Source organism: Triturus cristatus, chromosome 6 (genome assembly GCF_964204655.1).
Source record: "Triturus cristatus chromosome 6, aTriCri1.1, whole genome shotgun sequence".
Taxonomy (NCBI): Eukaryota; Metazoa; Chordata; class Amphibia; order Caudata; family Salamandridae; genus Triturus; species Triturus cristatus.
Genome location: NC_140589.1, coordinates 1,073,491,276 through 1,073,512,015, shown reverse-complemented (window position 1 = coordinate 1,073,512,015; position 20,740 = coordinate 1,073,491,276). Strand labels below are relative to the sequence as shown.

At 48.7% G+C, this 20,740-nt stretch overlaps 1 protein-coding gene across 1 annotated transcript in view; it reads right to left on the bottom strand.

The window, feature by feature from the left end:
- Positions 1 to 19,880, bottom strand: part of VIT (vitrin) — a 1,751,009-nt gene extending 1,731,129 nt beyond the window's left edge. The window contains exon 1 of the mRNA XM_085611942.1: positions 19,371 to 19,880. The gene's annotated coding sequence lies outside the window, so the exon portion shown is untranslated. The remainder of the gene's footprint in view (positions 1 to 19,370) is intronic.
- Positions 19,881 to 20,740: the final 860 nt, after the last annotated feature.

Below are 20,740 nucleotides of genomic sequence, written 5' to 3'. Positions count from 1 at the left end.
GGAAGACAATAAATAAAGCACCCTCAATAAATAAGGTAAAAGCAATCAATGACAGTTACAGATCAGATCACTTTCATGAGGTAACTTGGTCTTACTTCGCCCATACACAGCTTGTGGTCCTTTGGATGGCATGGGGGTGTCCCACCTAGATTGGTCAAGGCTGGGGCCTAAGCTGAGGCAGAACAAGGGTAACCTAAAGATCTGGCCCTCCCAACTACACAGCCCCTCACAGATGTCACTGCACCAGTCTTAGTTCACCCCTGGCACTCCCAGGCTGGTTCTAACACCCCTCTAGCCCCTAGAATGGTCTTTTAGGGCTCCACGGGGCCTCAGACGCCCCCTCTACCACTTACTGCCCTTTTCACGATGATCGGCTCCGCTCGGCGCCGTGTCGATGTCGTGAGGCGGCTCCGGCTCGATGACGCTGGGCGGCCTCGTCTCGATGTCGCTGGGCAGTCTCGACTCGATGTCGCTGGGCGATCTCGACTCGATGTTGCTGGGCGGCCTCGTCTCAATGTCGCTGGGCGGTCTCGACTGGATGTTGCCTTCCGGCGTCGCAGGGACACGGCCTCCCCACTTCCGGGTGTCTCCGGAGTGCGATCTCCACTCCCGACCTCCGGCGCGCTTCACCTCAGTTTCCGGCGACTCCGGTGACCGGACTTCACTCCCCCGTCGACGCCTCACCTCGACCTCAGGTGAATCTCCACTCGACCTCCGGCGCCTCTCCACGACCTCCGTCGGCGCCCTCACCTCGACCTCGGGTGAATCTCCACTCGACCTCCGGTGCCTCTCCACGACCTCCGTCGGCACCCTCACCTCGACCTCTGGCGGCTCCGGGTACGACGTCTGCTTTCTGTCAGCGCCGCTTCTCTACCTCAGGCCCCAGGTCTCCAGGCTTCTCGACGTCAGGACTCCAGGAGGACACCACTGAACAGGTCAGGAACTTGCTGTTCTTCCTCTTTAAGGCCTGTTTCAAATGTTCGGTTCCTTAAGATGGTTCTTCTGGTCTTGGTCCCACACAGGGCTTTAGGCTGGGCTTGGTCAGTAGGGACTAGCATCAACGGTGGGTTTCTGGACCCCACTCCAAGCACTGGTTTCCACCCCTGCTGCCTTACTCCGACCTCCTTCTATATCTGTCCTCTCTCTTCTCCAGTCAGTTGCCAACTGCCTCCCTGAGATGGCCTCCCAACATTCTAAACTGCCTCCCACTGTCACAGGGTTCTAGAATGTTACAGAAGGTTCTAGAAACCTCCAGTGGGTTCTGGTGATGTCACAGGTGACAATGGGTGGCCACCATTTTGTGTCTCAGGCCCTCAGACAGAAGTTCCAGGGGTAGGGAAAATGGCTCCCTGACCCTGCATCAACACTAAAAAGTCTGGTGGTTCCCAAAAAGGAAAAATTATAACAGGGTTTGAGGCAAAAGTGGGACAAAATAAATAATGATGAGGAGGGACCACCCAAAGGGCTGACAGGTCTAACACGCGTCCCCCCCAGCTGAAAGTGGGGAGAGCTACCCAACCCCTTGGGAGATCTCATCACTAAGGCGGAAATACCTTGAGAGACCGTCTGCATTGGCGTGGTCCACTCCAGGCCGATGTTCCACCTGAAAGCCCATTCCCTGTAGGGAGATAGACCACCTTAGCAACTTGGGATTCTCCCCCTTCATCTGCATCAGCCACCGAAGGGGTCTGTGGTCGGTCTGAACTAGGAAGTGCGAGCCAAACAGGTATGGCCGCAACTTCTTCAGAGCCCATACCACGGCAAAGGCTTCACGCTCTATTGCACTCCACTTCTGTTCCCTGGGAAGTAGTCTCCGGGATAGGAAGACCACGGGTTGATCCAGACCCTCTTCATTGAGTTGCGATAACACTGCCCCAATGCCATGTTCCGATGCATCCGTCTGGACAATGAACTCCTTGGAAAAGTCTGGGGCCCTTAAGACCGGGGCCTTGCACATGGCTTGCTTCAATTTCACAAAGGCCTGCTGACAAGCCTCCGTCCAGACTACCCGTCGAGGTTGCTTCTTGGACGTAAGCTCCGTGAGGGGGGCCACAATGGTACCATACCCCTTCACGAAGCGGCGGTAATATCCGGTGAGGCCCAGAAAAGCTCGGACCTCAGTCTGAGTCTTGGGGGGTTCCCAGGCCATGATGGCCTCGATTTTCGCCTGGAGGGGTTGAACCGCTCCCCTACCCACCAAGTGTCCAAGGTACACTACCGACCCCTGCCCGATCTGGCATTTACTGGCCTTGATCGTTAAACCAGCGTGTTTCAGGGCCTGGAGAACAGCTTGCAGGTGACACAAGTGATCCTCCCAGCTGTTACTGAAGACGGCAATGTCGTCCAGATAAGCAGCAGAGAAACTCTCCATTCCAGTGAGGATCTGGTTCACCAGACGCTGAAACGTGGCAGGTGCGTTCTTGAGCCCAAAGGGCATCACGCAGAACTGGTAGTGGCCCTTGTTCATGGAGAAGGCTGACCTTTCCTTAGCTCCATCAGTCAGAGAGATCTGCCAGTACCCGGAAGTAAGGTCAAAGGTACTCAGATATTGGGCAGCTCCCAGCCGGTCAATCAGTTCATCCGCCCTCGGAATCGGATGAGCATCAGTCTTGGTTACTGAATTCAGTCCCCGGTAGTCCACACAGAACCTCAGTTCCGGTTGGGCACCCGGTGGTACAGCTTTTGGTACTAATACCACCGGACTGGACCAGGGGCTGCTAGAAGGTTCAATCACTCCTAGCTCCAGCATCTTAGTGACTTCACTGTGAATGCTGGCCTTCACCTTGTCTGTCATCCGGTAGATCTTTGACTTCACAGGTGGGCTGTCTCCTGTGTCCACGTCATGGACGCACAGGTGAGTCCTACCCGGAACAAGGGAGAACAACAAAGAGTACTGCCCCAGGACCTGGCGGCAGTCCTCCTGCTGTTCAGGAGTTAGGGACGGGGAGAGAATCACTCCCTCCACCAACCCATCCTTCTCTTGAGACGCAAATAAGTCGGGGAGAGGCTCGCTTTCCACGTCCTCTACTCCGTCAGTCACCATCAGCAAGATGACTTCGGGCCTCTCATGGTGGGGTTTGAGGCGGTTGGCATGCAGCACCCGTAGGGGCTGGCGAGGGGTCTTCAGATCCATCAAGTAGGTAGCCTTACCCTTCTTCTCCAACACCTCAAAGGGTCCTGACCAGCGATCCTGGAGGGCGCTAAGCTCTCCTGGTTCGATCACCCACACCTTCTGGCCAGGCTCCAACTCCACCGGGTGAGCATTGTGGTCATACCACGCCTTCACCACTGCTTGGCTGGCTTCCAAGTTGTCAGAAGCTTGCTTCCACAACTTAGCCATTTGGCTCCGGAAGGCCAGCATGTAGCTCACCACATCCTGGGGAAGCTTTCTGGGAGTTCTTTCCCATCCGTCTCTCACCAGGCTGAGAGATCCACGCACAGGGTGCCCATACAGAAGCTCGAAGGGGCTGAAGCCCACTCCCTTCTGTGGCACTTCCCTGTAAGAAAACAATAGACAGGGTAGGAGGACGTCCCATTTCCTCCGCAGGCTTTCAGGCAGACTTCTGATCATGCCTTTCAAGGTTTTATTGAACCTCTCCACCAGACCATTGGTCTGGGGGTGGTAAGGAGTGGTGAACCGGTAGGTCACTCCACACTCCTTCCACATCGCCCGCATATATGCTGACATGAAGTTGGTCCCCCTGTCGGACACAACTTCCTTGGGAAAACCCACTCGGGTAAAGATTCCCATCAGGGCCCTAGCCACAACAGGTGCCGTAATGGTCCTCAGAGGTATAGCCTCTGGGTACCGTGTGGCATGATCCACCAGAACCAGGATATACCTGTGACCAGCTGTAGTAGGCGGATCTAATGGACCCACAATGTCGATGCCCACCCTTTCAAAGGGGGTGCTAACGACAGGAAGTGGTTCCAGGGGAGCTTTCAGCTTCACCCCTGTTTTCCCACTGGCTTGACAAGACACACACGTCCGGCAATAGGTGTCGGACGACACTTTCATCTGAGGCCAATAAAAGTGCGGGACAAGCCGGGCAAAGGTCTTGTCTTGCCCCAGGTGTCCTGCCAAGGGGATCTCATGAGCCAATTCCAGGAGGAAGGCTCGATAACGTTGAGGGACAACCAAGGCCCGTGACGATCCGTGCATGGGTGCCTTGGGTTCACTGTAGAGGAGGCCATCCTCCCAGTAAATATTGTAGTTCCCCTCAACGTTCCCTGCTGCCTGGGCTTCGGCCTGTCGCCTCAGTCCCTCAAGGGTAGGACACTCCTTCTGGCCCTTGCAGAATTCCTCCCTGGTCGGCCCTCCCTCCACGTGCCACTCGGCCGGGATAGGTAGGTTCCCCAGTTCGGTAACATCCCCCTCCGCGGACTCCTGGTCCACCACCTCCGGTGGCCTATCCGTCACACGGGGTGCGGATACCGAGGCAGGCTCCTCCTGCCCTCGGTTCTTCCCTTGGTCGGCAGCCGGCGGTGCCTTTGTTCCAGGCTCCCGCCTAAACGAACTCCCCCTCCGGGTAGTCGCAGACCCTGTGCTAACACAGGCCCAGTCAGGTGTACCCAGCATCTCAGCATGAGTCCGGTATTCCACCTCCTTCCAAGCATTATGCTCCATGTCATTCCCCAGCAGACAATCGACTGGCACGGCAGGGCTTACGGCAACTCGAAGCAACCCTGCAACCCCTTCCCATTCAAATGGGACCTCGGCCACCGGATAGTGGCCCATTCTGCCGTCAGCCATCGCGGCAGGGTGGAGTGCATCGGGAATCACCTGCTCTGGAGACACCAGATGGCTACGTACCATAGTCATACTGGCTCCTGTGTCTCTCAGAGCCTCCCCTCTTTGGCCGTTGATGGTGACCCACTGCCCATACTTTGTGGTATTTGTGGGCACCTGGATCTTAGGAACCATCTCCCGTTCTCCCAGGGACACTAAAGTGACACCCGCCCACTCCCTTCCCTGATCTAAAGGCATCTCCTCCCCGAGCACTACACTAGCTACTCCGGGGGCCTTTCCTGGGAGGGGGTGGTCTTTTCGGGCACTTCACATCTCCCTTATAGTGTCCGACACCACCGCACTCGTAGCAATGGACAACCCTTGGCTGCTGACTCTGGCCAGGATTAGGGTTTCTGGGTGGGTTAGCCCTAGGGGTGAATACCGTTCCCTTCCCTTGGAAACTATTTTGGGGGCCTTTAGAGAACTCCGTTTTCTTTTCCGCTCCCTCTTTCTTCTGGGGGGCGCCCTGTCCGGTCTTTTGAGAGTCCCCTCCAGTCCCCCTTGTGGACACCCGGGTACTAGCCCAAATGTCCGCCTCCTCAGCAAGCTTCCGGGGATTGGTCAGCTTGCTATCCACCAGGTGTTGACGCAGTTCAGGGAAACATTTTTCGAGCAGGTGTTCCTTCAACATCAAATCAAACAACCCCTCGTAGTCCCTCACCTCACTGCCCTGTATCCAACCCTCTAATGCCTTCTTTGCATAGTCCAGGAAATCCACCCAATTCTGTGTGCCCAGTTTGTGGCTACCCCGGAACTTCTGTCTGTACTTCTCGGGTGTTAGTCCAAACTTCCTCACGAGCGCCACTTTCATGGTGGGGTAGTGGGTCTGCTCATCCTGCTCTAGGGCCAATAGTGTATCCCTGCCAGCTGGAGGCATGTATTTGTACAATCCCCCTCCCCAATATTTCTCTGGAACCCCATGGACTCTTAAAGAGACCTCATAGGCCGCTAGCCACTTGGCGATATCATCTCCCGCACTATAGCTAGCTACTATGTCTTTTGGCAAATAGGGTTTGGGTTCCCTGGTGATTTCTCTTTCTTCGCTGCCACCATTAGGAACAGTGTGTGCCCCGACCTGTAGGATCTGGAGATCTATCTCCCTGAGCCTCAACTCGTGCGCCATCCTCCGTTCCTCCTTTTCTTTCTCCAGCTTCGCCAACTCCCATGTGAGCTGTCTTTTCTCCCTCCGGTCAGTTAATACTGCTTCTGATAAGCCGCCACTAGAGACACTGCTGCCCTTCCTTGAAAGTGTTCTGGGCCCCTCTACTAGGTTCCCCACCTCAGGTTGGTACAAACCAGCCCCCTCGCTGTCAGGCTCTCCATCCCTATCCTCCTTCTCAACCTTACTTTCTCATTGTGCCTCCCGCCAAGCCCTCAAGCTGGTCTGGAGCTCACCCTTCTTTGCACCTTGGGGACAAAACACCCCCTCTCGCTGACAAAACTCTCTGAGTTGGGCCACAGTGTAAGTTTCCACATCTTCCAATACAAACTCCATTTTGCCCACTCAGGAGAGAAGACAGTTGCTTACAGAAGCTATGCAGGGGGGTACCTTTTGTAATACCTCCTCCCACCACCAGAAGTAAATTTGGAAAAAACAAAACTCGAAATTAGGAAGTCCGCTTGGAGAAAACTCCCGGTGTAGGCCTATGGACTACCCAAAGTTATTGTCGAGTAGACGCAAGCACAGCTCTATCCCACCACTGAACACCAATTTTATGTTGGAAACCGGGCAACCGGGTTAGCAGTCACCAGGTTCCCAGCACAGTGGTAGATTGGCTCGAGCGGTTGGGGGTCAGGCACCGTGTTAAGCGTACGTCACACCCTCACAATAACCATGCGTTCATCCGTTCCAAAAACGACACTACACCGTAAAAATTATGGAAGACAAGTTGAAAATATATATGTCTCTATCTTATTTTCTCTTAGTTGCAGGTTTCATAACATAAATACAATACAATAGGATTTTCCTTTAAAAGAGCAGGTCAAATAAACAATGCTACTTTGGAATTTCAATAAATAGGTTCAGGTCCTCATTAAGCAAAGAATAAATAGTTGTGCAATAAATACAGACGGCAAATAAATACAGTCAGACAATAAATACAGTGCAGGAATAAATTAGTGGAAGACCATAAATAAAGCACCCTCAATAAATAAGGTAAAAGCAATCAATGACAGTTACAGATCAGATCACTTTCATGAGGTAACTTGGTCTTACTTCGCCCATACACAGCTTGTGGTCATTTGGATGGCATGGGGGTGTCCCACCTAGATTGGTCAAGGCTGGGGCCTAAGCTGAGGCAGAACAAGGGTAACCTAAAGATCTGGCCCTCCCAACTACACAGCCCCTCACAGATGTCACTGCACCAGTCTTAGTTCACCCCTGGCACTCCCAGGCTGGTTCTAACACCCCTCTAGCCCCTAGAATGGTCTTTTAGGGCTCCACGGGGCCTCAGACGCCCCCTCTACCACTTACTGCCCTTTTCACGATGATCGGCTCCGCTCGGCGCCATGTCGATGTCGCTGGGCGGCCTCGTCTCGATGTCGCTGGGCGGTCTCGACTCGATGTCGCCTTCCGGCGTCGCAGGGACATGGCCTCCCCGCTTCCGGGTGTCTCCGGAGTGCGATCTCCACTCCCGATCTCCGGCGCGCTTCACCTCAGTTTCCGGCGACTCCGGTGACCGGACTTCACTCCCCCGTCGACGCCTCATCTCGACCTCGGGTGAATCTCCACTCGACCTCCGGCGCCTCTCCACGACCTCCGTCGGCGCCCTCACCTCGACCTTGGGTGAATCTCCACTCGACCTCCGGCGCCTCTCCACGACCTCCGTCGGCGCCCTCACCTCGACCTCTGGCGGTTCTGGGTACGACGTCTGCTTTCTGTCAGCGCCGCTTCTCTACCTCAGGCCCCAGGTCTCCAGGTTTCTCGACGTCAGGACTCCAGGAGGACACCACTGAACAGGTCAGGAACTTGCTGTTCTTCCTCTTTAAGGCCTGTTTCAAATGTTCAGTTCCTTAAGATGGTTCTTCTGGTCTTGGTCCCACACAGGGTTTTAGGCTGGGCTTGGTCAGTAGGGACTAGCATCAAGGGTGGGTTTCTGGACCCCACTCCAAGCACTGGTTTCCACCCCTGCTGCCTTACTCCGACCTCCTTCTATATCTGTCCTCTCTCTTCTCCAGTCAGTTGCCAACTGCCTCCCTGAGATGGCCTCCCAACATTCTAAACTGCCTCCCACTGTCACAGGGTTCTAGAATGTTACAGAAGGTTCTAGAAACCTCCAGTGGGTTCTGGTGATGTCACAGGTGACAATGGGTGGCCACCATTTTGTGTCTCAGGCCCTCAGACAGAAGTTCCAGGGGTAGGGAAAATGGCTCCCTGACCCTGCATCAACACTAAAAAGTCTGGTGGTTCCCAAAAAGGAAAAATTATAACAGGGTTTGAGGCAAAAGTGGGACAAAATAAATAATGATGAGGAGGGACCACCCAAAGGGCTGACAGGTCTAATATCTGTGTCTGGTCATTCAATGTCATCTTCAAGCGATCAGGGTAAAGCATAGCATATTCAATGTTGAGCTCTCTGAGCTTCTGTTTGACAGGGGCAAACGTTCTGCGTGCATCCTGCACCTGTGGGGTGAAATCTGGGTACAAAGATAGCGCTAAGCCCTTGTGATTCAGTGTCCGCAGCTCGCATGCCTTCCGCAACGCAGCACCTCTGTCTCTGTAGTTAAGGATGCAGGCTATAATGGGGTGCAGAGGGGCCCCGGGGGGAGGTCTGGGTGGCCAGTGAGCGGTGCGCTCGCTCAATTATGAACATTGGGGAGAAGGTTTCACCACCAAGGACAGTGATCAGCAGCTGCTTAACACAGAGCCCCATATTGCCCGTCAGAGTGGACTCTGGCAGACCAACAATGCAAAGGTTATTGGGCCGTGATCGTGCCTCCATGTCCTCAGCTTTAGCCTGCAATACCGCCACAAGTTTTTCCATCCCCTTCTGTGACCCGGAAGCCTCGACGTTCTGGTCTTCTATTTCTGAGACTCTCCTCTCCACCATGTCTATTCTCTCGGCATGCTTGTCCAGCCTTTCAGACTTGCGATCCATACAATATGATAGAGAGTCTATTTTACCGTCTATCGTTGAAAGGCTCTGTTGCATGGCCTCTAATATATGGCGCAGGTCTCTGCCGGGCTTGGTACCTGTAGCGCCCTGCTCTCCTAGTTCTGTTTCAGCGCCGTCCTCTCTCAACTGGGTTGATTTCCGAGGGTCGGACTGTAACTTTGATTGGGTTTTATCAGGCTTCCCCATTTCTTCTGAGCGCTGCACAGCCTCAAGGTGCAGGAAAACCCCGGTGCCAAGGGCCTCAGCAGTGTTCCTCTATTTAGGGCCTTCAACTAGGGGGCAGCCACCCCAGGTACACTGTGGTTAAATGCTGTCAAAATTGGGCCCAAGGCAGTGATGGCTAGTAACAAACAGAGCATCTAAGCAGAACCCACTGTACACAGACAGGCCACCGCATGCTCCAGATCAGTTGTTTATGGCCCAACCAAGCAAATGATTACTGCAGTGGCGGTATTGTGTTCCCACCAGGTCCCTTATGGCCTTATAGGCCAGCCAGCAATTGCCACGATCAGTCAGGCTCAGTCCACATACCTATTTAAGCACAACACCGCATCTGGGAGTGTATATTCACGTAATCCCCGTTTGTGAGCTGTTGCGTCTATCAATCTGCGAGCTGCTTAAGCCCAGGGGGTCCCAGTACACGTGGGGCCGCGGAACGCACCAGGGCCTCCGCTATCGAATCGCGCGACAGTGGCAGGAAGCAGTTCAGGCGCAGGTCGCCATGGGAAAAACCAGCGCAAAGCCAGGCCCACCGCCTCCGGGGCACCCGACACCTCAGCAGGAGCCCAGCAACAAAGCAGCTGTTGCCTGTATAGGAGTGAGAAGGGCAAAGCTGGGTGCTCCCTTGGTGCACAGCGATCCACAGTCAACACCTCTCATACCGGTTGCAACGAGGATTCTCACGGGCAGTGCAGGCCACAAAATGGATCAGGCAGGCTCCACCCACACTGGCAGTTTGAGTCCGCTTTCTGCAGAGTGGAAGCAGCAATTTGTGGATCAACGATACCGGTAGGCTGCCAGTGCGGAGCGTTGTCCGTGTTGCTCAGTTGTATACTTCCACGGCCATGAATTAATCAAATATTGATAGGATTGTGGCGATGACGGCGGGAGCGATTTTACATCGCGGCCAGGCAAGCTCCATCCTCCAGGGCGCACACTACTTGCTCGGCATTACAAAATGTAATGCACGCCACAAGAATCTTAATAAGTTCTTGGACTTAGCGCGGGTCTTGGCTAAACGCACACTAACTATGGTCTGGAAATCTCCGGTGGGCACCTGCATCCAGGTTTGGTTAGTGGCCCTCCGCCAGGCCTTGTTGGGCGAACACGAAATACAGGCCTCTCATGCTCCACGTCTGACATCTGGGGTGCAACCTGTATACTGGCAACACTATTTATCCACCATAGAATCCAATTATAGAGGGACACGCACTAATCCGTAATATACCAGTGGTAATACCAACATAGCTCAATGGACCACCTAGAATAGTACACAAATATTTATGCACTTTATCAAGGCAAGCATTTATCTGGGCGCGCACATACTCTGCACACAGACTCAGATGTCGTTTAGTTTGGCCAGGCCCAGACGCACCTAGTCTATTGAGTGGAAACTAAACTGAGCAACCTCCCCCCGCCCCCACCATCGAAGTTAACACCGGCTCATGTACATCGCAGTGTGCATTATGAACACACTGCACAGACAGTGGTTTCACATGAATAGTAATCATTGGACAGGCACTCTAGTTAATTTGAATAACGTTGGATATTATTCATTGGTACAGCTCTTATTTTCAAAATATTTTGAAAAATCTGGAGAAGGATTGATGTTGCTGATAATTGATTAATGTATTGTACATGATCTGTTGCCCTCAGCATGTGGGCACGAAAATGCAAATCGAAATTAACAAAATATGTACCCTACCATGGTTTATGTATTGCTGTAAGTTGGATTGAAAATGTTTATTACTATTGTTAAAAAAAATAAGACTGTCTCATACATATGAGATTGCTATAGGAAGCGAACCGTAAATACTGCAGGAGTTCTCCATATCATACTACTTTTAACATTCATCTTCAAATATAATCAATAGATCCCCAAATAATCAGATTTAACTGCACCACTCGTGTTGACACAGAAATGACTCAGTGTGACCAGATTTTAAACAGCTTGTTACAGGTAGAAACTACGCTTTTCACTTACCCCAAAAAATGTGCTGGGCATATAATAATGGTTTGGTGGTAATCCCTTATAGAGTGTTTCATTATAATCAAACCAAAAAGTGCATTCCTCAACACATTGGAGATATTGTCATCCAATTAAGCTACAAATATGGAAATAAAAGACTAAGGGCCAGATTTATCAAAATGTCAGGCAACACTGCACTTCGCTGTGTGAGAGAGCAGGAATGTGCCACATCTATTAGGATATGATGCATTCCTGCTCTGTCCCAGCATTGGCGCACTTAGTGCTGCCTAGCACCAATGCAGGCACCCTTCCGTCATGATGCAAGGGTGCCTACTTTACAGGCAGGAATGTTTTCTGCAGAAAAGGACACCTTCCTGCACAAAACGATTCTTCAAGGCATTTTCCTCTTTCTACGTGTCATGTGGAATGCAGCACTCATAGAAAGAGGTACCAATGAGGAGAAATGAAGATATTTCTCCCTGTTACACCTCTGTTAATAAGGCTTAATATTTTGACACAATCACAAGTTTAATGCCATTAGTAAATCTGGGATATCCTCAAAGTACATGGGGGGGGTGCATGAAACGCATTCCCGATGCAGAGTAATGCAAGGCAGCGATTTGCGCTACCTTGCATTACTCTGGATACATTAAGTCATGCAGAGCCACACAAGGTGGCTTTGTGTGGCTTAGTAAATCTCACTTAAGCCCTCGCGTTGCCTTTGGCCACTTTGAGTGATGCAAGGGCTTAGTACATATGTCCCTAAATGGTGAGCTTCCAGTTAAAAAGTACCTTGGTGCAGAGTCAATCACAGTAGGTGCACCTCCTACAAGTCTTACGGCTTACACAAAGTCATCTTGCCAGTGGAACATGGAGACACTTGCAACATAGGAAGAAAACAAAGACATCTTCCTTCTACCACACACCCAACTTGGTGCTACTGGTGTAGGTAAATGCTTCTACGTTCCATATAGGTGTAGTAAGCACTATATGAATGCTGCAGTACAGTACAATTCAAATGGCAAAATAGACCTCAGAAAGCTGGGTACATATGGCGAAAATCAGATCATCACAGGCGTTCCTGTAAAAGATCAGTAGAGCTGAGACAGATTCAGCCTCATGTCAAGTGCATCTCACACATGCCAGCAGGGATGGCAGCATCTATGAATCAGGCACACTTCTAGTAGCCTAAGATGGCTGCTCCATAGTCAGCCATATGACAGGCGCACCAACAGGCTACCATGGCAGGGGAATAAGCAGAAGCATGTCAGGTGCACTTTACACCTTTGAAAACACAACAAAGACTTTAATATCTAGCCTAATTTCGTAAAGGTTTGTCTTTCTTTGCTACACGGTCTCAACAAGAGTTGAAAAAGCCAATAGATTTGGCTTTTTATTAGTGTAGGAACACTTGCACATATACATGCACAAAGGAGAACGTGCATGGTCCTTACAGTCTTGCATGTGCACAGAGAGACCAATACTCATAAATGTATCTATGTACTGGAACAATAAAACAGAGCCACCAATGCAAACCAACAACACATGTACTTCTAACCATGTGCATATACACCCTCATTTTTAGGTCTCGCCTAGCTATTGCGTAGCAATTGCTATGCGAGACTATAGTAAGGGGCTCCCAAAAGTGCTCCCAAAAGAGGATTGCATGGCGAGCACGCGCACAATCACGTGTATCGTGCCGCCATGCAATCCATTTGTTATCGTACTTCAAAGGGTCCGCTCCCCCACCTGGAATGCTCTCCCACGCCCCCGCCAAGCGCGCGCGCCACGCTCCGCCGGGCTTGTCTTGTTGATTCCAGCCGTCGTTACCACCAATTTGTATAAACACACGTTTTCAGCATATAATTATTCACATTACATCAGGGTTTTCCATCTCCATTCATTCACAATCACAAGAACGAGTTTCAAAAGTAATACTTAAGTAAATTGTAGCATTTTTAGGGAAAACAAGCAGCTGCAAGGAAATCTTGCCGGTTTGTGAAATAAAGTGCACCAGTGCACCGACCTAGGAGGCTGCACTACAGGCAGGCCAGTCACCGTCTGCTGGAGACATCACCGGCACAACTAAGCTTCAACCTTCATTTATTGAGACATCTGGTTATATCGACACCAGGACACAACCTGTATGTCACATGGTTGAGCTCTGGTCAGCCCACTCATTCCATCACCCTGCCAGTTTTCATAGTGCTACGAATCCACTACCAACGCAGCTATCAGCATAAGTGCATGTGTTGTGCTTGTGCGGCCACATATGTGTAGGAGACTTTGAGCTTATTTGTGGGGTTCGGACCTAACCACAGAACATATCTTCGTTATGGATTTTGTGCCTAGTAGTTTAATGCATACTGTGCCACCAGAATCACACTTGGTGAACACGAGCCTCCATAGCTACGCCAGCTCGGGCCGCTCCGGGTGCAGAGAAAGGCCGATTCGTAGACCAATTTCCCCTTCAGCATAAGTGCCGTTCCCTGCGCCCACCACCGTGAGATCGCCAAAACTGTGCAAATTCGTGTATAACTCCCCCGGGCGTATACCATACAGCCACATCACACCTCCGAGACTCCACTGGGCAATTGCCTCAAACCACGAACAGGAGGGCCAGATTCTCAAACAACTAGGCCAAACGAGTGGACAATTCCCGCCCTGTGAATGCCGGGCGTGGCGTGCTTACAGCACAATGGCCCAGCCATAAACAGTCCGATGGGCGACCCCCTTGCTCTACATTGGTCTAAGCTAGCCAAAAACGTCCAGCAACTATTCACCAAGTAATTGGGCACCAGCATGCAACAGTTACAGCACGAAAATGCTCCAACCAAGACCCCCGACGCAATCCATTAATCTCTCCGCCTTATAAAACAAGCATTTGCAATGCAATAGGTTTCGCATTTGTGAAATTTTAAGCTATTGGCATTGTAAATGACAATGCCTTTTATTTATCTGTTTTTAAAATCAACACATAGATAAAAGCTTTGTCATTTACAATGCCAGTAGCTGAAAGTTTCGCTAATGCGAGACCTATTGCATTGCAAATGCTTGTTGGGAATTTGAAATAGGACAGCCCAGCAAGTCACTTCGCTGCGCTGCCCTATGCCAAAGTGAAAAGGCAGGACTACACTGCATTTATGCAAAACGGTGCATTCATGTCCTTTCTCCCTGCACTGGCTCTGTTTCGGCAGGCTACTGCCAACGCAGGCACCCTTGCACCAAGTACAAGGGTGCTTCCACTGCATGCAGGATTGTTTTTGCGCAGGAAGGGACAGCCCTCAGAGTCATTTTACATTTTTCATGTGTCCTGCAAAATGCAGCACACATAGAACGAGGAAAAAAACGAGGAGAAATAGAGATATTTCTCCTTGTTACGCCTCGCCTTGGGAGGCGTACGGATTTGGCGCTTCCCCAGATTTACATGATTTGTAAATCTGGGGCACCCTCAAATTGCATGGGTATTGCGTGGGGAAACCCACCACAACACCCATGGAATGCGTCTCCGGGGCAGAGTAAGGCGACACAGCGACGTGCGCTGCGTTTCCTTACTCAAGATTTATGAGGCCACTCAAAGCCATGCTGGGTGGCTTTGCATGGCTTCACAAATTGGATTGAGAGCCTTGTCATGCATGCACTACTTTATGTTGTGCAAAAATCACACAGGGCTCTCACAAATAAGCCCCTTGGTGCCAGTGAAAGCCAAACTTGCACTACTGATGCCCATTTTGTACTTATGTTTTTTGTAGAAGCTAGACCTGATGGTGCCTGAACCTTATTGGTGCCTGAACCTTATGCCTGCTTTATGACTGCAAAGGAAATCTGCACATGGAACATCCTCTGTTAGCGGGTAGCCGGGTCTTGTACAGCTGTGTCTTCCTACTATGTTGGTGAGTTCGGAAAACATGCTCATGAATCTACTGGGTTTGTAACCTGACATCATGAAAGATGTGCTGTTCAAACCTGCAATGTGATTTTTTTTAAACACAAAAAATGCATTGGGGACTCAGGCCCTTTTAGAATTTTACAACTATACCCGTCTTCGTTTTAACAATATATCACTTTGTGTGTTTACTCTACTATACTCAAGATCAAAAGGGGACTTCTGGAGACATATAGTAATGGATGGAAAACTGGCCTCAGGGGGAGTGATATAATTCCTGACAGGCCAGTGCCACTGAGAAAAACAATAGGTTGGGTCGGGTCATTTGCATGCCGATGCCACTCTGAATAGTCCAGGAAGGTTATGGCAAATCAGTCGCATGAGAGGTACATTTCAGAGAGGGCAGTAACCCTGGAACAGTTACTCACAAGCCAAGCTCACTTCTGACCGGATAAGGCTGATGCAATGTCAGCCACATTACTGTCGTTTCTGTAAAAGGCTAGTAGGGCTGGGGCAGATCAGCCCGGAATGTAGGTACATCTCTAAAAGGCCAGTATGACACATTCAGAGTCAGACACATCCAGACATGCCTCCGAAAGGTCAGAAGGGCTTTCACTGAGATACTCACATTCCAGACACATCTCTAAACGGCCAAAAGAACGGGGTAACATTCATCCACATTCCAGCTCTAGCTATGACAGGCAAATAGGCATCAGAAGTATTTACTCACCCCCTGAACTCCCCCACAGGCCCGGCTTTAGGGCGATACCCCCCCAAGGCAACCGCACCTGGTGCTGACCTTCGGGTGGGGGGGTATTGAGAAATTACTTATGGGTTTATAAGCCCCTGAAGCTGAGTTTCCTGTGTGTCCAGCAGATTTCAGGCGACAATACAAACGTTAAGATAACTGGTGAATAATGTTACAGCTGGAGAGAGAGAGAGCGGAATTTTGCCCATTGATGTTTGACTCATCATAAAGTAGAGCAGAGGGTTAATGTTACTGTGGCAAAGAATGGTAGAATGCAGCTCACAGAAATGTGTTTTATGCGGAGAGCTCAGTGAGTTACTGCTTTTGTCATGGACATCCTTTTGTTAGTGTGAGTTCGTAAGTACGATCCTAATATAGCACAGTGACTTATAAACTGTCATGAAAGAGCTGCATGCAAACACCACAGTACAGGTTTAGGACGTTATGTGTTTTTTCCCCAGTCTTTCACTATCTATTCCTAATGTTCGTTTGGGCAGACATACATTCTTATTTATAAAGTAAATCCTAAATGGTGCTTTAAAATAAATTAAATGTATGTGAGAGAAGATGTATAGAGAGATGAGGGGCGAGGATGGTAGTGAGGGAATCCGTGGAGAAGGAGGTCAAAGATTGTCGCACTGGGTGCCACCAGGGTAAACCTCGCCCTGCTCCCCCCCTTCAACATGCATGCCCCCATTTCGACTAACTCTCCCCATTGCACCCTTCACTATCCCACTTTATATGGCCAATCGTTTTGGCTATGTGATAGTGAAAAGGTGTTTCACAAAGCATCTTGAACATACTACACATGTCCAGCTTTGGCAGCATTACAGTTTTCCTTATGTGTGGGACATAAGCATTGGCAACCATGTGGTACATGTTCTGTGTATTAGTGCACAACTTTCACATACTTCACTAGAAGTAAAATATAAATATCTAATGTATAGCACTATCATTTCCACATAACCATGCTACATATTGAATCACATGCATGCATACCTTTTACTCATTTGTATACACATCTCCTACTTGTCCTAATTGCTGCATTGAAGGTACCAATGCAAACATGTAACACTTGTTGTGGTTCTGTTATCTCAATGTTAACATGAATCACTATATACATGTTGCCTCCTTCTCTGTTAATATTTTGATGTGCATACTTTATAAACAATACAAAATGCAGGCCTATTGGTTTTGCAAATGCTTGTTTATGAGGACAGCTGCATGTGGACATTGGTACTTCGACCTACAAATAATGTCTGTGAGTACTGCTAGTGAATGCAATGCCAGCACCTTTACTCTCTATCTATACAAATGAAATTAGAAATGAAGTCGAATGTAAGAACACAGTTGACATCATCTATGATCTCACTGCTGTCACAATGTTGACTTTGGGACGAAAGGCTTACAGCTACAACCTATAAGTTTGAGGATATTATTTACTACTAATGATTCTATTTAGAAAAACCTATTCTCTGTCCTTTGTTTACAAGAACATCAATACCGTACTACTGGAAACTTGCAAGTATATTTACATAGCAATATAATGTTTATACCTACTATTGATATGTGACGTTATGTGATTTACAAATAGAGACTGAGGCAGTACGAAAACTCACCTATCACCAGGAAAGGTTTAGGAGTAGGGAACAGTGGTGCACTAACCTGGCAGACCAGTCTCCTCAGTGTTGCACACTGGAGAAAACTCCATAAAATCGAACAGGACAAATGATTCAGCATCCACTATTTTGCATGAGTAGTTCGCAAGTCCATAAATACATTTATGATTTAGTCACATTTCAATAACATAATTATCAGACTTCATCTTTCTTTTCTTTTTTTTAAATGGTTTCTTTTTTTAAATGGTTTCTTTATTCACAATCTTCTCTTTAAAAAAAAAAAATCTTCTTTGACGTATCCTACGGATGAAGATGAAGTCTGTGCATTATGTTATTGAAATATGACTTATTCATATAACTTTCTTTAATGGACTTGCGAACTACTCATGAAATTTGCAGGTGCTGCATCATATGTGACGTCATATTTGAGACCAGGGGCAGTGCACCTGAGAGTCCACGGGGTTAAAGATGTGAACCTCACGATAACTGTGCAATTTCACAGTTTGGTCGGTTTTAGGTTATAATCGTAATAGCTCGTCAGCCGAATTTGTCCTCGTGTTTTTTCAACACTTACACCAGTGACATGCCAGAGAAATGCACTAAAAACACATTACGCAGCATTGGAAAATCCATCGCCTCCATAATTGCATGTATGTTAGCGGTCACCAAGAGTTGGCACATACAATCTCCTTGTAAATGCTAACAGACTGCTTATTATTAGGAGCACTTACATAAATAATACTGTTATGCATAAAAAGTGCCTTTTCGACATTTTTCATTCCCTCGTAAAAAATAAAACAATAATAGTCCAACACCATCAAATATGCCAAACGAAGTCAATGCTTTCACAAATTCGATTAAATCGGCAAAAGAGAACTTTTCCAATTTCGCCTACGCACATTAAAACTACAAATTTAAGTGACAGAATAATATAAAACTGTTTTCCTCCAACAACTCCGTCAATCGCATTACATTTGGTGACGCAACCCGCTCGTTTCGGACCCAGTTGCCTATTTCCAAATTGTGATGTCCACATTAAAAGTCACTAATCACTCCCTCCCCGTAATCACCTTTCTTTAAAGATTACTTCATGTCCTAACTAAGTCGTTACATCTTTGGATAGCCACTCCTTCATTACACTCGAAATGGAATGACAGCGTTGATCTCATCCTCGGCGATTTTCTTATGTTTTTTCAAGTGTGTAGTGTAGGTGTGAGAAATTTTCTATAACGGTAATTTCTTTTTGTTGTCTTGGGTCCAGTAGAAAGTTTGGTGTCACATAAAGACAATTATTTTAACACAGCCAGGCCATGTCTCTCGTTTGATGAAACTTGCTGCACACGAGCTAAGCTACTTTTTTGTCATCTTTGCTGCTTGTAAAAGAAACATGTCAGTGATTCTAAATCTTTATTGCAAGTGAGCAGGGCCGGCTTTAGCACTGGTGGCGCCCGGTGCGAGAATCATTTGTTGGCGCCCCCAAACCCCATGACGACCTCATCGGATTCTATCACCACCACCACGGGCATAAGTGCCCCTCATCTCTCCTATTCAAAGTTATTGCTAAACACAGAGCTCCGCCCTGAGTTTGGCGCCCCCTCTACAGGTCAGCGCCCAGTGCGGCCGCACCAGTCGCACTGCCCTAAAGCTGGCCCTGCAAGTGAGTGACTCAATACTAATAGGTTGTTTGTGTTGCATTATGCGGTTTAAAAACTGTTTTTTTAATCTCGGTGTGCTTTAAACAGATTCAAACCATTGACAAATTACTGATAAGGCATGCATCATCACAGGCTATGAATGACGTTGTAAAATGTCTTTATCTCAGTAGGTAAACGCTCTCGAATATTCATTGAACTACATGTGCATCCAGTCACCATTGATAAACTGCAGCTTTGGACAGGTATACATTTCCGCAATTCGACCGTATAATTTAACAAAGTTTACACTCCAGTTAAAGACAGATTTATTGTATTCTGATAATCATGTGCGAAGCGACGTAGTAAAAATGATAATTTGTTCCAATCCTACCTTCTTGGAGAGCGAAGGATCTTTTTCTGCCAAAAAATCCCGTGGATGGCTGAACTATTCTTGTAAATCGTTTCTGCCTGGCAAACTACAGTCAACAATATTCCGAACGGTCTAAATGGGGTCCACAATGGTAGCTTTGGTCTCACGGGAACATAAACATCCCGACCGTTGTCTAACGTGTGAAAGTGCGACTGCTTTCTCTCGCCGAGCACTGCACACTCAGCTTCTGAATGAAAGGCGACTCCCTTTCCATTCCTCCCCTCCTACTTTTCGCCAGAGCGAACTGTAGGAACGCCTAAACTGCTCGCGGTGATGTTGAGCTTACGCCGCTCTGGGTCTGTAATGTCGGTAAAGGAAAAAGAATCAGATCTAAGGCGTGGTCAAACCTGGTGGGCCACCATCTTCTAAAGTATCCCCCACCTTCACGGAAAGCAGTTGGTCAGACGGATTTCGCACTGCAATATCGAGCAAAAAGCCAGTCTACTTTTAAATGTGTCCACTGGGTATACCATAGGATGTGGTCCGTCGGCTAGACTGCTGACTTTGGCATTGGAAACCAGGGTTCGAGCCTCGGGGTCGCGTCCACATCCTGTGATTCTGGGCGAATCACTTAATCTCCCCGTGCCTGAATGTGTAAAGTAAATACGGTGCTTGTGTAAAGTGCTCCAATACCTTCGGGCCGAGTTCACGCTATAGAAATATGCAAAAAATAACAAAAAACGTAGTCAGCCTAACCTTAATCCTTATGCTCTGCGAACGTTGGTAGTCAATTAATGAAAGAAGCATTTGCAATGCAATAGGTCTCGCGTTCACGCGAGTTTGAGCTATTGGCATTGTAAATGACAATGCCTTTTATTTACGCTTTGGGTTTTAAAACATAAATAAAAGGCACTGTCATTAACAATACTAATAGCTTAAACTCGTGCAAATGCAAGACATATTGCATTGTAATAAAGTGCCTTCTCGACCACTTGTTAGATTGTGAATATCAGAGGAAGAGACCGGCCTGTGCCGTCTTCAAAGTAGTGATAAATAGTGCCATGAAGAAGATGTGTAAGAATTGTAAATTACAGGTACAAAATGTGAAGTGAGAGTTACATATGATCCGAGCTATAAACACTAAAAAAGCTCTCCAACACCTTTCGCTCTGTGATTACACTGTCCCGGCTCAGGAGGAAGAGCGGGAGGGGGCTATTTTCTGCCCACTCCGTGATTTGAGTGTGTAGTGTGGCATTGCGTAATCTCATTACTATCTTTGTCCTAACAAAAAACCCTCCAGCTGTAGTAGGGCCCTAGCTTCACCTCCTGGTGCAGGGCGGGCTCTGCTTTATGGCAGGCATGGAGGGAGGGAGGGATGGTCTCGGCTGCAG